Source organism: Schistosoma mansoni, chromosome 1 (assembly GCF_000237925.1).
Source record: "Schistosoma mansoni strain Puerto Rico chromosome 1, complete genome".
Classification (NCBI taxonomy): domain Eukaryota; kingdom Metazoa; phylum Platyhelminthes; class Trematoda; order Strigeidida; family Schistosomatidae; genus Schistosoma; species Schistosoma mansoni.
In genome coordinates, this window is record NC_031495.1 from 5,190,795 (window position 1) to 5,191,305 (window position 511).

Genomic DNA, 511 nt, shown 5'->3' on the forward strand with positions numbered 1-511 from the left:
GTTGCAGTCCTAAACATCAATGGGAAGATATAAACAAACAATACTAAGTGAAATCAGTAGCTGAGTTGATAATGCGATGGCGTTTGAAGCGAAAGGTACTAGGTTCGAGTCCCAGAGTGAACATTAACTCTGAGATGCAGGTACATCCAGCTGACGAGTCCCAAATAGAACGAAACGCGCGTTCAACTGTTTTCCACTGCTAGCCACTATCCATCTCTGCTTACCATGCTTGTGAATTAAGGCTATATTGAGGCAATACGCACAGTATGCACATATGCCAATTAGAGACTGACCAGTTGCAGTCCTAAACATCAATGGGAAGATACAAATAAACAATACTAAGTGAAATCAAAATGTATTATGTTGAAAAGTTATCGATAATGTTATACAATTTTTGCTTCAACTTTATGGTTATAGTAGTGAACAAGAACACCAGTGGGAACAATCAAATATATTTCAATACAAAATCAAAGAATCTCTCTTAGTGAAATACTTCATTTGCAGATTTCCA